Source organism: Mesoplodon bidens (assembly GCF_964165515.1).
Source record: "Mesoplodon bidens genome assembly, chromosome: 12".
In the NCBI taxonomy this organism is placed as follows: Eukaryota; Metazoa; Chordata; class Mammalia; order Artiodactyla; family Ziphiidae; genus Mesoplodon; species Mesoplodon bidens.
Window position 1 is genome coordinate 23,639,829 of NC_138168.1, and position 15,755 is coordinate 23,655,583.

Sequence of the window (15,755 nt, forward strand, 5' to 3'; positions counted from 1 at the left end):
ATACCCTTGAGCCCACTGGCAGTCAATCTGCATATTCTAAAAATAGAAGACAATGGGTATCAAATAGCTATGTTATTTAGATTTCACTGAATACATTTAAAAGAGTGAAAATGTTGATATTTACAATGCACTGGAGATTGTATCTGATGTATCTATAAAAAACTATAATAAACAGTTTCAGATATCAACCTAAGAATAAGAGAAGGGAGCTCCTAGCTAATAAAAAAAATGTTAGGGTTACCCAAGCACAAATGACGGAAAACCAATAGCCTACCTCTTATCATTGATCATTAATTATATAATAGTTTATTCTGTAGTGTTTTCTTTCTATTTTATTTGATAAAATAGGTAAAAGTCTGGTCAATTCTGTACTTGTTTGGTTGGTTGATTGAAGTAGTTTATTATATTACTGACTTTGATCCAAACCGGGGGGTTCAAAATGCCTTTTTCTTTCAAAAAAGATGCTGTACCCTAGTCTGTATCACAGGAAGAGCAATAACATACTTCTTCCTCATTTAGAATGACACAGGACAGAGTTTCAAAGTCAGAAGACAATGTAATTATATTCTTGGATGACAGCTAATGTCATGTTTATGCTCTGAATCTTTGGCAATATTTCTGTTGACTTAGGCCCCCTGGGATTCTCTTGGGCTTTCTTTTTTTTGTCCCTTCATTTTTCTTTTGATCTGGTTATTCTGGTGGTAACAATTTTCATTCAATAAAACTCTTAGACTTTACTGCCATGAGGTAAACAATATACATTTACATTTTGTAGATGCAATAAGACTCCAAATCTCATTTTTAAATTAAGTTCCATAAAAATGTTTTGTATATATGTATACACACACACACACACACCTATATTCTCATGGATATATATGTATGCCTAAAAAGTAGATTTTAAAGGATAATCTTGGACTCCATCCTCACATATAACCTTCTCTAAGACCATGAAAGGATACACAATTTAAAAAATTTAAAAAATTAAAAAAAAATCAGGAATAGAACTTGCTTCTAATGCATAAAAATAAAAGGTGGGTTTGTTTTATTTCTCATTGACTTGCATACTCCATATTCTTAATAAAAAAAATAGAAAAGCCCCTCAATTACTAGAGATTAAACTGTAAGGGTCTACATCAGCATGATAAAGCTTTCTAACTGTGATTAAGGTTCCAATCTCATGACATGTGGAATAACCTATGTAATTATATTCCCCTTAGTGCTACAGAAAAGTCCAAGTGACTGTAATACATGCTAACTTAATCTTAGCCACAGAAAATGTGTTTCTAATTTTCAAATTCGGCAATTTTTCAATAAAAGTTGTTGCACTTCGTCTGATCTATTCTCAAAATACGGAAGTGCTTGAAGCCCGACCACCTGCAATAACAGATTACTGCTCTCTAAAATATTACCATACACCTACAATGTGGACGCACAAAGCTTTGCTAAAAAAGATCTTTGTTGTTTTTTCTAAAAGAAAGAAGTGATCCCAAAGTAAAGCTGGTTTTCAGCAGCCTCTCTGCTCTCAAATGTGACTGGCATCAAAGTCTAATGAAAACCTGTTTGCGGACACTGGATCCAATCCAAGGTACACCATTGGCATATTCTAGACCCCTTGGGACATGACTCATATAAAAAACACAGGGCTGTCATCGGACGGCTGGTGGCTCAAATAAATCAAATTTACTTTGAAAACTGAGGCATACCAAAATTTTATTAGGTGAAACTTGGGCATTTCTTATAGCCAACTTGCACATATATTTTTTTTATTACTTACAGCAGTTAAAAGGTATGCTACCAATCATATGCAAAACAAGAAAAGGTTGCAGAGTACATTTTTTACTGGGTGGTAATAGGAACTACCTTTTTTTTTTTTTTTAAGAAAAAGAGCAATTCCAAATAATAATAATAATAGGTGGCATCAAAGAATTCAGCTCAGTGTTTACGTAATTCATAAGCCCTCTGGTGCATATTTCTCCATTGCACCTCTATTTAGCAGACCCCATCACTAGTCTTAAAAACTGACTTTTACCCCAAAGTGATTTCTTGCTCACTAAAACTATCAACTGTACCACACTTCATGGGATGATGACAGATAGTGTTTATAATGTGCATTTATGAGAAACAGACATGAACATACTCAAGTTCTTGATGATCTAAAAGGGATTAAACTTTAAGCTTCAAAGACCTACTACTGCTTATACTCTAACCCACACACTAAGTCAGTTTCAAATTCCGGATTAGGAAAGTTCAGTGTTCTCTTTAGTTAAATACTAGAAATTTCTCTATTTTTAAGTCTAATATGTTAGACCTTTTAAATATGTTGATTGGTCATCAAAGGCATAGCAGAAAACAGGCCCTTGCCCAGTGAATAGCATATTTGCAAATTAATATTCACTTTTTAAGGCCACGTCTGTCACATTTCAAAAGTGGTGGCGGCTTATTTTCCTTCAGTGGCAACTCCTTCAAGAGTCTTACGTGGTGAGGCATGTACTATTGTGTATATGTTTTAGTACACACACAAATTTTACCGGATAATACATAGATTGCAATTGTCTTTGTCAACAGAGTTAAATATTTTGTCATATTGTAATTGGCCAGTTGTATCTCTTTTTTGTGTGTGTAATTTTTTTTTTTTTTTGGCGGTATGCGGGCCTCTCACTGTTGTGGCCTCTCCAGTTGCGGAGCACAGGCTCCGGACGCGCAGGCCCAGCGGCCACGGCTCACAGGCCCCGCTGCTCCACGGCATGTGGGATCCTCCCGGACCGGGGCACGAACCCGCGTCCCCTGCATCGGCAGGCGGACTCCCAACCACTGCGCCACCAGGGAAGCCCCGTATCTCTTTTGACTGTTGCCTGCTTATGGTCTTTAGCTCATTTTTGGTTTTTTCTGTTGGTGTGTTTGTCTGACCTTACTGATTGGTAATTGCTCTTAGAATATTGACCCTTTGTCAAAGATGTGGCAAATCTTTTTCCCAGTTTCATAATTTGCCTTTAATTTTTATTTGTTTTTTTTTCCCCTCAACAAAATTTTAAAATAAGTGATAAAGTCAAAGCTAGTAATCTGTTCAGAGGGAGAAGACTATTCAGGTTGAGGGAGAAAAAAGAAACAAACACAGGCAGCCGGGAGTGAGGCCAGCTCCTGCACGGCTGCTCTCAGCCACTGTTGTCTTCTCTTCCCATCACAGTCCTGTCCTTCCAAAACCCTGAATTGAGCTCACTCCTGTAAAATACGCGGTACTGCATCATTTGGCATGGATGGACTTACTGTCCTGTATTGCTCCTAGGATAATTCTTGTAATCATTCATGAATCCTCAACCAGATTGTAAGCAATTTGAGGACAGAAACACTTTTCTATATTTCTTTCATAATTTTCGTACTTCTAGCACCATGCTCTGCAGGTAATAAGCCTTGAACAAAATTACTTGTTCATTGATTACAGATGTGTTTCCTCCCTTGCATTCCATGGCCAAATGATTCCATTTTTCCTTTCTCGAATATTTTGTGGAGGCTAAGTTTATGTATGAAAATCACTGAGCCATTTTAAATGAAGTGATTTCTGTTCTGACAAATTACTAGTCAAAGCTCTATTCAGAGTAAGTGACTTCCTTAAGTGATGGGTAAATTCAGTCAAAATAGTTGATTTGAGCCTTTGAGTCGCCCCAGCTTGCTCTCAGCCAGTAAGAACACCTAGAAAGTTGGGTTTCCCTGGATGCCTCCACTGCTTGCCCAGTGAATTGTGGGGAATTCCTAGCATGATACTAAAATAGAGAAGCTATACTGGTGGTATAGCTGGTGATCTTTCCTAGAATGATACTAAAATACAGAAGCTATACAAGAATATATATAGAAATATTTCTAGGAAATCTTAAAAAAATACGTATGATAACATAATTTTAATAGATTATTGTTTTAGTTTGGGGGTAAAAGCCATTCTTTAAGACCAGTGATGAGGCCTGCTAAATGGAGGTGCAATGGAGAAATTTGCACCATAGGGCTTGTGAATTATGAAAAAACCGGGTTGCATTCTTTGACATCACCTATTACTAACTTATGTGAAGTTCCTTTAAAACAAAAGGTTCAATTAAAGCCATGCGGGCTAAACCTATAAAGGAATGCAATTTTTACCAACCTAATTGCCAAAGAATGATTAAAAATTATAACACTTGAGGTTGTTAAAGATTGAGAGGTGGAAACATTTGTTCACAGATACTGGGAGGAAAAATTGTATCAATTTTGGAAGGCACTTTGGCAATATGTATTAAAAGTCTTAAAATATATACTGATCTTTGACCCAGAAATTCTATTTGTAGGACATATTCTTAAGGGAATATTTATGGATGTGTTCAAAAGCTTAAAGATAAGAAGGATTACAGCATTGTTTAAGATAACAAAAACTTGGAAATGATGCAAAGATCCAATAACAGAAGATTAAATAATTAAAGTTTAAAATTAATGATAACTTAATAAATAATATTAGTGATACGGAAATATGTCCTGTACACTAAGATACAGAGTAGGTTACAAACACTATATGGAATACATTTCATATTTTAGTAAGCATATACAGAAAATAAATTAGAGATACATTAATATGTAACCAGTGTAATAGTAATTCTCTGGGTGCTGGGAATACAGGTTACTTTATTTTAGTGTTTTTTTAATTAAAAGTGTATATATACAATTTTTTGTTATTTAAAGAAGTCTATTCATAAAACAAGCTGCAAAAAATAGTTTGAGGCTAAAGTGGGTTGTACACGTTTAAGGTGGTTTTCTTAGCCTGCAGCACCAATGGTTGCTATGGATCGCTTAGAAATTCTTCTGGATTTTCTAAAAATACGCATTTCCAACAGGGATTTATGATAATGTCCTTTTCTTTTCACCGTAGCTTCAGCAAGAGGCTGAATAATAATGTTATAGAGTTTAATAATGTTATAGAGTTCTGTTAATTTACTTTTTAAAACATCTTTTGCAATTTCTTTTTTAAAGGGCTGCATTTAAACTTGTTTCATTAAGGTGACAGCTAGCAGCTTAATTTTTTAAATTTCAAGTAATAGGTATAAAAGTGAAACATTTAAAATATGTATAATTGTACAAAATTTTATCGGTGTTTATTGATAGATTTAAGAGACCTTTTCCTAAAATGTTCTTGTGTGTGGAGAAAAATGGGATCGGGAAGAAATTGGCTTCATGTTCTTCCTGTATGACTTACCTCAGGAGAATTTAAGGGGCAACACGAATCAAAATCTCCACATTCTAACCAGGCTTTGCTTCATGGCTTTAAAGACAACTCATTCTTGACTGTCTTAACTAACGGAAGAAATAGTGGGGATGATCACACTCAATAAATAACCAAAAGCTTTTGATTATTGTCTTTGCAACAAATGATATAATTTTTCAACAAATATTATACCAAATATAATTGCCATTGATTATTGAAAGGATGAGTTTGGGAAACACATAGAAACATCTGAGGGAAGCTGGTTTAAATTTTAAATAATTGCAGAGAGAAACAAGATAGACTATGGATTTAAAAAGTTAGTTGTGCCATGTTTCTTTGCCAATTTGGCTCCAAATTCTATCTTGAAACATAAGGATATGATTAACTTGCAGAAATTATTTCTTCTGGAAAAGTGTAAGTTTATTCTCACCCATACTCTGAAAATAGAAACGTTTCCCAGACTGTTCCAGTGTGATGGTTTTTCTTTAGGTCGAATCAGACCTTTGGGCCAAAGCCCTTTATCAACCAGTCAACAGGAAAGCTTTTCTCAGTCATGAAAAATGATTTTTTTTTCTTTCTAAACATTCCTGAGAAAGGGGGAAGTTTTCTTCAGGTTTAATTTATAAGTTAGAGGGGGATTTCTTCCATGAATAGAATGATTTTGTTCCCATATTTGAAAAAATAACATGGATAGTGTCTGAGGTTTTGATGAAGGGACTGAGGAAGAATAACCTGAGTTGTGCTTCTGCAAGTGATGGAACCCAGCGGTGATAGAAATACGGTCCTTTGCGGAGGGAGTTCTCTCTTATAAACTGGACTCTATGTCAAGTGATTCCAAATCCCCATCTGACCTTGTCACCAACCTGACCCTATTCCAACTCATTAGGAGCAAAACTAGTGACCATTTGGAACAAAGTACCTTCGTGGTCAGATACGAGAGCTAGACAGTAGGAGCATTTTACTCTGTAACCTGAGTTGCAACCACAATCCTCTGAAAACCTCCCACAGTCTCCTTCTCAGATAGTTCTCCTGCAACTATCTTTGCCCCTCCTTCCCCAGCTGCTTTCCCCTCCTCATTAAAGATATAAGAGCAGCTAACTGGAGCGGTGTTCATCTGGCTGAAGTTTTCTTAGTTTTGTAAAAGACAGTGTGGCATACTCACGCTCCCAAGCCTAACAGATAAAACTAGAATGTCATTAGCAGAAGTAAAGTGAGAACGGTGGGGAGAACACTGCACCAGGGCTCAAGACACCTACATTCCTACATCTCTCTCTCTCATGCATGAGGCTTGTCGTTAAAATAGTCATTTGGTGAAACTTCTTTGTGCCTCATTTCCTTCTCTGAAAGAAATGAGGAGTTATGCTACCTAGGTCCTTTCCAGCTTTCATGGTCTGTGAATCCAAATCTTTTACAAACTATCCTTAAAAATGATTTTTATTTCCCTTCCTCAATAAGACAAACCTTTTTTTCAGGCCAGTGATATCAAAGGATTACAGCCTGATTTGCCACAAAACTTCTCAACAAGTCTGATCATACAAATATTCTTGGAGATTATTTTAGGAAGCCTATGTGCTAGTACTTTTGACTTCAGGAAGGGAAACAAAGTTTCTCCGAAGGTAAGTGTGTGTTTATTTTATCTTGTCTTATTTTATTTTTATTTTATTTTATTTTATTTTCCAGGGGGCTCATATGATAGAACAAAGTACAATATTACGTGGTTAACTCATTTATAAACATCCTAATAAAGTAAAAAAAAAAAAAATTGAAACCATAAATATAGCATCATTACTGCAAAACAATACAAACTTGCTCCATCTACTTGGCTTTCCTACTCCTTATAATAAGCAACTAATTAGATATGATTGTGGAAGTCAAAAATGTTATTTGCAACCATTGTATTTATATGTATTCAAAATCAGTATTAAATATCAGGAATAAAACAATTATTAATTTCTAGTAAAATCCAGAGTGCACTTTTTACCTTCTTCATAGAAGATTGTTGAGCATTTTGATTGTGATTCAGAATGTACCTTTGATAACTGACTACTTCACACGTTTTCCTGCACTTGATCCATATAAAACTGGTTTGCCTGCAAACTCTGATCTCTTTGAATTTTGTAGTAGAGAATTGTCAGTCATTAAATATATTCACACTCTTATTTTGAGAATAAAGGAGTTGCTGTTCTCTCTCTAAATATTATCATTATTGTTATTAAACTTATGGAATACCAGATATTTTCTCCAAAAAAGAAGGAGGTGACTTTACCCTCTTATGGCTTCTAAGAAACCCCAGTCACTTTAAATACCATCTTCTTGACAGATAAACTGCCTCAGATGTGTTGAGTTGTATTAATAAAATATATCAACATTTGAATAGGTTTTATAAACACATTTGTTTTGATTCAGTAAGTATTGGTAAACCTCCCTTTATGAAAAAAGATTATTTCAGGGACCATGTGACATACATAAAGCAATACATTAAGGGTTCTACCTTGGTATAGCAAAAATATATAGTTGGAGATAAACCAAGGAAACCAAAACAGCTATAGCAGTGTTCAATAAATGGCAAAATACATTTTTCTATGAAGCAAAGAAAAAGTATGATGCCTGGGTGGTTGATCAGATGGGACTTCCTGGAAGAAGTTATTTGAAATTAACTGTTAGTACATCCCTTCAGAGATTGCTATGGGGACAGTGTATTCCAAGTGGCTCTAGACTGACTAGGTAAGGACATGTTAGAAACAATGAAATTGGCCCAAGTTCTCCTGATGTTAGTACCTCCACTTAGAACTAGTTCCCCATATCACTTGCTAGTTATTGGTTGCACTCTTCCTACAAGGATTCTAACAAAGGCCACTGAGCTTAACTGTGTAGAATGCAGAAGTGGAGGAACGACAAGAAGCCAGATTAGAAAGGCAAACTGGACCCACGCTGTGGAGGGTCCTGAATGCCACACTGAGTGTGGAGCTGGCTCTAGGGAAAACCAGAAGCCATTCAACCTTCTGAGCAGAGTTGCCCCATAATCAGATTTCACACCAACCTGCTAGCTGTGCATAGGACGGCTTGGCCCACGGTCCTTGGATTCAGAAACAACAACGCAGAAGTTTTTGAATACTTGACCCTGGGTGATGGCAGTGAGAAGAGGGAAGGAAGTGGAGTGGTTAAAGAAACAAACAAGGAGAAAATTGGTAATCTCAATTATGTAAGAAATAATTCTCAATTATTTAATACCATGATGGTTCCCAAAAGGGATTTTAGAATTTTCTACTTATGAAAAATAGAACCAACAAAATTCTCTGTAGCTCAGGGTAACTAAGCAGAGGTCAAGGAAGGGATAGAGTAATTTTGTTAATTTTCTTAATTCTCTTTTTTAAAATATTTTCATTAGCTTTTCTTGTTAACAATTGGCTGAGACCTGATTTTTAAATGGATTTCACAATGAATTATTTTCTGCTTTTAGAAATTTAGGAAAAAAAACAATGTTTAAAAAAATAATCGTTAAAAGTAATTCTATCAAATCAATTTTTAAGGGTACTCTAAAATTTACAGCTTCAGAAAATCAAACTGAAAAATATTTTGTCATATTAGAGTAAGTGATATTTGTACTTTTTAATTTTTAGAATTTTAATTATTGAATTAAATAGAAATGAATGTTTCACTACTTGAAATTGACTCAGTTTTCGTGTGATATTTTAAAATTTTCCTGAAAATGTAGACAACCTAAAAATGCATTTGGAAAAAAAAATTAAACATGAATCATAAAGGCCTACAGTCAAGAACTTTATATTTAAATAGAATTACTTTTTATAGGTATTTATTTTATAGCAAATACACAACAAAGTACGTATATCTTCATATATATACAAGACAAACCCAGTAGTGCAAATAAAAAGTGTAAGTTACAAAATCAATAATAAAATGATTATTTCAGATACAGATTCATATGCTTTCATAAGTTTTCTCTTTCTCGGCCTAAATATCTTATTTACATAGAAAAATTATCAAATGAAATAATGATGCCAATAAAACAAAACACTGACATCTCACAATAAAAGAGTCATTGGACACAGAAAACAATTTGAACTTTTTAAGGTACAAAATAAGAAACATGATTTTTACAAAGAGATTAATTCTAAAAATGGCAGCATGTTGAACTCAAAAAACCTCCTTCCAAGGTGGCATAATTAACAACCAAAGTCAACTTTCTCACATTATCACAGAATTGTTCTTTTCACCACACTGCATGAGACATATTCGTACCTCAAGTGGAGCTAGCTGGAAAGGGAATCCAAAAGGGCCTATTTTTAAATAATAGTATTTGTAGATTCATTGATAACATGTCAGGTGACAGAGAAAACATTGACCCAGAAGATTATAAATCAAAAAAAGTTTTCATTGCTGAGTAATACTAATAGTAATAATGCTTGTCAGAGCCCTGAAGAAAAATACTTGGGAGAACCATATTTACTCTGCCAGAAAATTTCCTAACAAGTTACTGGAGTTGCAACAGTCATTAGAAGTAAGTAATATGGGATTCCCTGGAGGCGCAGTGGTTAAGAATCCGCCTGCCAATGCATGGGACACGGGTTCGAGCCCTGTTGCAGGAAGATCCCACATGCCGCAGAGCAGCTAAGCCCGTGTGCCACAACTACTGATCCTGCGCTCTAGAGCCGGCGAGCCACAACTACTGAGCCGTGTGCCACAACTACTGAAGCCCACATGCCTAGAGCCCGTGCTCTGCAACCATAAGATTTGACTGGCTGCAATGAAAACCTGTGCACCGCAACAAAGAGTAGCCCCCGCTCACCGCAACTAGAGAAAGCCCGCGCACAGCAACGAAGACCCAACACAGCCAAAAAACAAACAAATAAATAAATAAAATAAATCTATATTAAAAAAAAGAAATAAGTAATATTTTATGGTAGTACCGCAAGAAGGCTTTACATCAGGAATTCCTTCTGAACATCCAGAGACTAAGTAATATATTGTCTTATTTATACAGGTGCTCTCAGATATAAATGTCAGTCTACAGATCTGAATTACACATATTATCAAAATGATAATCTAATAAAATCCAAGCATCCACAGTCCTATCTATTTTCAGAGTTTTGCAAAAAATACCATCAGAATACCACTTTCTGCTGGTTCATATTTATTTGCATTGGCTGTCCAAAGGAAAAGTTTTGTCAACAGTTTATAAACTAAAAGAGAAATTGAAAAAAAATTGGACATTTTTCACTTTGCAGATTTGCTGAAGTATGGTTTTGGCTTCAAAATAGCTTATTGATGGAAATTTGCAAAGATTATGGAAAATGTATTAATATGTAATGACAAAGCAAAAATTTCAACTTTAGTAAATTGAGATTAAAATAATTTGCAAGGGATGCGTAGTCAATACAATAACTTGAGTATTTACAAAAACTTATTAAGACCAAGTAACATTTGTGTATTGTTGAGGAAAATCTTCATCAGTATTTGAAATACTTGATTTTTAAAAATACCGATTGGATTTGAAATTTGTTTTTGTATAACAAGAAATTCAAATATTATATTTATCAATGAAGGAAAAAGAAGAGTTATTATATTTAAAACATTGATATACCATTGATGTTTAAAGAGTTTGCATTGTTTGAATTGTGTTCAATGGTATGAAGGAGTCTGTCAAAAAGAGAAAAAGTAATAAATATGTTTTTGCTATTCGCTACCTCCTATCCTGTGAACAAAGTTTCTCGCAGATGATTTCTATCAAGAATGTGAAGAGACCATCATTAAAGAAATCTTGATTAGGATGTATGTGTGGCCAGCAAGCCATAAAACAATCATAAAATGCTATTATGCTAAAGCAAGCTCCAATTTCTCATTTTAAAATGTGAAAAGATTTTATTTGGAAATTGTATACAAACTCAGCATGTAATATTCTCCCTAGCATTTGTGGTTTGCTTTTCTTAGCATATCTATATTAGGTAAAGAAAATACCACATTTTTTTTTGTATATAAGTGCCAAGTGCCAAGTGCCATATAGAAACCTCCAAAATCCCCCCTAGTTTACTCTGATGTGCTGTACAAATACAATCGTTTTATATGTGACTTGATATAAAAAAGCTTGGGAATAACTGCCCTAGGGGAATGAATTTAACTGATTGTTAGGCAAAGTACAGTAGAGCAGTGAAAAGCCCAAGATAACCCAAAAGTCAAAAATATTACCAAGGAGAAAAGTGGGACTTGACATGAGCTCAAATGTGACTTTAGCTCAAGTTGTTTCTTAGGAGATTTAAAAGAGCGTGTGGTCTCCTCAGACATCAGAATGTAAAGACACTCCAGAAAGCAGCACACCCATCATCTGCCACATTTCCCTAATGTGGCTCCCAATGCGCTAATGGTGGAAACCGGTATGGGCATTAGTTGTGGTTTCTTATAAAGACCACGTACAGAAGTTGTCTGAAGTTGTAGTCAATGACTGAATCTTACAGAACTTGAGAGAGTTTGGTATTTGGGAAAATCGCTTCAAAGCTTCACTATTCTGGCGACTATCTGGGAACAGGAAGGGAAGAAGCATGAATATACTCTTAAAATAACGTACATTAATAAATCAACATTCATACTAAATTCTTTGAGTGGTGATACAGATCAGAATTTCTGTTAACTGTGGAGGCACAAAGAATCTTTTAAAAAATATGCTATTTTAAAATCCCATCCAGGAATAGGTCTGAAGTTTTAAATATGTATTCCAATAACTCGTATTTCTTAGGACTTCTATACTTTTTATCTCATCTACTATTTGAGGATTTTCCAGGTTCAATATTGTGTGCATCAAATTACCCCATATTCTTGTATGTTTCAGAGAGTCTGAAGAGACAAAATAAAATACTTTCCTTTTGATCTAAAATGGCATTTCCTATTTAAGAACAAAAAACCACAAGAAAGTTTTAAGGCTCCTACAACTAATATATTCAAAACCTGTGCAGCTTAAGACTGAACATAAAAAAAAAAAAAAAAAAAAAAAAAAACTGAACATGATTTCCAGTGAAAGGTTTCCAAACCTACTGGAAAAGGCTGCATCAAGAGGAATGCCTGTGTGCTTACAAATAACAGCAAAACTCTGGGCTGCGAATAATAACCTAAGAGTTACTGAAGGCATGAGAAGAACTTGTAAAAAGCAATTGTAAAGCATTTTGTAAAATATTATTGCCATTCAAATGTTAGATGATGACAACAGAAGCTCTTCAGGGACTGGTAAAAAGCAAACACTGTTGGAAGAGGAACTATAAGGAAAAAGGAAAGAAAACAGAGTGGATATAAAGACCTCATAAATTTAGGAGAGAAAAAAAGACAATTGTGAGTGACAAACGGAGAAGGCTTACCAATTTTATGTCCTATTCCATCAAAATAAATAGCACATTTTTAATTTCAAGGGACTTGAAGCCAAATGGGAGAGTCAAAGTTAATCTCTTAAATGTTTATAGAGACATTTTTCACACATATAAGCAAATATAGAAGAAATATATACTAAGTGATTCTACTATTTTATAAGACATATAGTACAATTGAATTCTTTTTAGGGAAACAAAGTAGGAAGGATGCATCATTTCTGCATTGTACTAATAAACAATGGAGCAGTTCTATATGAAAGACAGAAAGACAAGATGTTCAGCAATCTTCCTTACTCACTCCTCCAAATCAAGGTCTTTGGAAAAGAGCCTTGATAATCGTCTTGTTTCCTAAGAACCAAACCTTCATATAATTATTATTATTAATAATTATTATAACAGTAAATACCCAACAGAGTACCTTTAATTCTTCTACTTTTCTTTTGGAGTGACAAAATCGATGTCATGGGGAATGCTTTCTGAAACTGGTATATTTAACTAAAATGAAGAAAAAAGAAAGGGTCCTTATGTAAATCAAATACAGGTTTTTCCAGTTCTGCAGAAAGGACTCCTTATTCTTTGCCCTATTTGGCACTTGTATGTTCTTAATTATTGCTGTTTGGCCTCTTCGAAAGAGAAAGTGGGATAAAACGTGAATCACACTAGAATGTTTTCTGACTTGACAATAATGAATAGCCTTTTTTTCTTTCTTAAAGATTAAAATAATAGGATTAGGGTCAAAAGATTAACTTGATTATCTCTATTTCATGGGTGCGTTTTTATACATTTTGCAGTGGTCATCTCCAGGAAGAAGACTTAACCGCTTATAGCTAAAGAAGAACGGTTTCTGGAGAAACAAGGTTTGTTCTGTGTTTATGTTGCATATTCCATTTCTTCATGTTTTTTCGAGCTCACTTTTGTTTCCTCTGTAGGGCCTGGGTTATCTTGTTTAGATTTTATATTGTCTACATCAAAGGGTGACTGCTGAATCCTCACTTCCCATATGCTGTGAAGAAAAGGTGAGAAGAAACAGGAGAGGGTATGAAAGAAGCAGAAGAGGGTAAGAGAGAGAAAGAGAGAGAAAAGAATCAAAGAGATTTCCTCCTACGCTGTCTGCCCCTGAAGGAAACATCTGCCTGAATGCTTTACTCTGGGAATGACCTGTTCACATAGTCCAAACTTAGAGGGAAGAAATACAAACTTTCTGAAAATTGAGAAACAAAAGTGAATGGGTAATATTATTTTGCTTCTTCAACATTATGTAAATGTTATAGCTAGAAAAACACATGTGCATATATTTAGGCAGAATTTATAAAGATCAGGGTTCAAATTTCAAGAAATGCGTACTAACTGAAAAGCCACCAGTCCACATTGGGGAGCCATGGGGAAGAGGCAGGGACAAAGTAGAACAAGGAGAGCATGATGTTTCAGCATCTTTGTCCAATGGAGTCAATTTGTTTGACTCAGCTAGGGTTTAATCTCACCCAGTGTTCCTGGACTTAACTATTGCAAAGCTTTGTAGAATTCTAAGGGAAGTCCTGCCTTCGTACTCATGGTCCCTTTCTAGCCCTGAAGTTACTCATCTCTAGAGTGAGCCCTGAGGCCCTGAAGCTTGGACACCGCTGCTCACGAAGGCCCTGCCTAACCCTGCCTTGTGACAGGACTCTGTAAGTCACCCCACGTATGGCTCTGGGACCTGAGGACTTTCTCTGGAGCAAAAGCCATACCTTCCCTTGGCAGGTGCTTCAGTGTTTAACGATCAATGGCCCTTTCATCTGGATGACTGTTTTTTATAACAGAAAAATATGAATCTGATTTCTTTGAGGAGATAAAATGGATCTTTCTGATGAGTGACTACTAAGGAGAGCATGGATTCACAAGTTAGGGAGATTCATGATGAACAGAAAGGGGCCAAATAAATGCCAGATTAGCAAAGGAGATTTATACATCAGAGGGGCCTTCAGGCTGGCTTTAGGCCAGGTAATGGGGGCAGTGACCACAAAAGAGTTTAACTCACATCACAAGAAGTCAATGCCTCCTGAATCCCAGCTATCAAAAAAAGATGACTTTATTTGACAGTAGACATATTAAAGGAGAAAGGGGGATGGGTAACAAATTATTGTCCAAAACAACCAAACATCTTTGTTGAATCAAAGGAAAACCGTTTCAAAAGCCCCTGACTGAGCCCACTAAAGGTCTCCAGAGGAGAGGGGCTACCCTGGTCACCTTAGAAATCTGCTTTAAACCTTACAGTTTAAGTTTAATTTATTATTGGGTTTTAAAACCTTACGGTTTAAGTTTAATTTATTATTGGGTTGGCCAAAAAGTTCGTTTGGGTTCTTCCATAAGATGGTATGAAAAACCCAAACGAACTTTTTGGCCAAGCCAATATATCCAAACCCACCTCCTCTGCTATCTTTTATCTTGCCATTCTTAATGAAGACAGAATTGCTGCTTCACCAGACCTTTAGTGACAACATGTCTTACCCAGAACCACCAAATTAGACATTTGTCTAAAAAAATATTGTCTTAGTTCCCAGTTTTACAAGAACAATAGTATTTCAGGAGACAATGGCCTCCTTAAACTAGGAAATTAGTTTATTTCTTCCACAGTGATTTATTGAACCAAGCACATTCATTCAAGGAGGCTACTCACTGGTCTCAGATATCACAAATCCTAGGGGCACCTAAGCTTAAACATTGGTGCTCGAAGAGTAGACCACCCCTTCTGTTCTCAGTGAGCTGGCATTCTCTCCTGCTTTTGAAGATTTAAAAAACACAACAGTAGCTGTTGGTTTCTTTAACTTCCAGGTAAAGAAAGTGGGAACTGAAACCAAAGGGTCAGAAGAGTCTACAAATAGGGGATTAGTGCATTGCTGCAGGAGGAGGATGGCCAGTGAGTTCATACAATGTTGAAGCATTGTGGCTAAATTGATAAAGTTAATCTTTCAATTCACTTTTTATTTTTCAAGTTAATAGGACTGATATATGGAAACAATCTAACAAAGTTATAAGAGTAATCCATTTGTTTTTTATTTATTAACCCAACCCGCTTTTTGTGTCACCCAGAAATTTATGACCCAGACTTGACACCCAAGGAACTTATACTCTTGTTGGGGAGACTGGACTTAGGCTTGAGATACAATGAAAGAGGATTCCAGAGATGG

At 35.4% G+C, this 15,755-nt stretch overlaps 1 long non-coding RNA gene across 3 annotated transcripts in view; it reads left to right on the plus strand.

The window, feature by feature from the left end:
* LOC308625838 overlaps positions 1 to 15,755 on the plus strand; it is a 114,827-nt gene that overhangs the window by 94,637 nt on the left and 4,435 nt on the right. For all 3 annotated transcript variants that reach the window (XR_014017155.1, XR_014017156.1, XR_014017157.1), the window contains 2 exons: positions 6,694 to 6,837; positions 13,383 to 13,448. This is a non-coding gene — a long non-coding RNA (uncharacterized lncRNA). The remainder of the gene's footprint in view (positions 1 to 6,693; positions 6,838 to 13,382; positions 13,449 to 15,755) is intronic.